Below are 550 nucleotides of genomic sequence, written 5' to 3' on the forward strand. Positions count from 1 at the left end.
AAGATGGGTCATTCCGCCAATGATTGCTTTAATCGCAACAATCACAACGATTATCCAGCTCGCCAGTCTCCACCTCGTTCTTCTGAGCGGTCAACTAACTATGCATCCCCATCATTTATATTGATCCCTCTTGGTATTTTGACACTGAATCTACTGATCATGTCACTCCGGATCTCAATAAATTAACCATATTAGATGAATATTGTGGTAATGACAAACTTTCCGTGGGACACGGTAACCAATTAATTATTTCGCATTTTGGCTCTACTACTTTACCTGCTATGCCTAATTCTGCATGTCTCAAAAACATTCTCATTATTTCTAAACTCACAAAAAGTCTTCTTGGTGTCTCTAAAATAACTCATGATAATACCACTTACATGGAATTTTATTCTGACCATTGTGTTCTCAAAACTCTACAGGGAAAACCTCTTTTCTTCAGGTCACCGTCTTCATCCACCATTCCAATCTGCTAGGCCTCCACCCACTGCACTTTTTGGAGCCCGCACAACTCTACATGGTTGGCATCACTGCTTAGCTCATCCTCATG

Source organism: Apium graveolens, chromosome 3 (assembly GCF_009905375.1).
Source record: "Apium graveolens cultivar Ventura chromosome 3, ASM990537v1, whole genome shotgun sequence".
NCBI classification, from domain to species: domain Eukaryota; kingdom Viridiplantae; phylum Streptophyta; class Magnoliopsida; order Apiales; family Apiaceae; genus Apium; species Apium graveolens.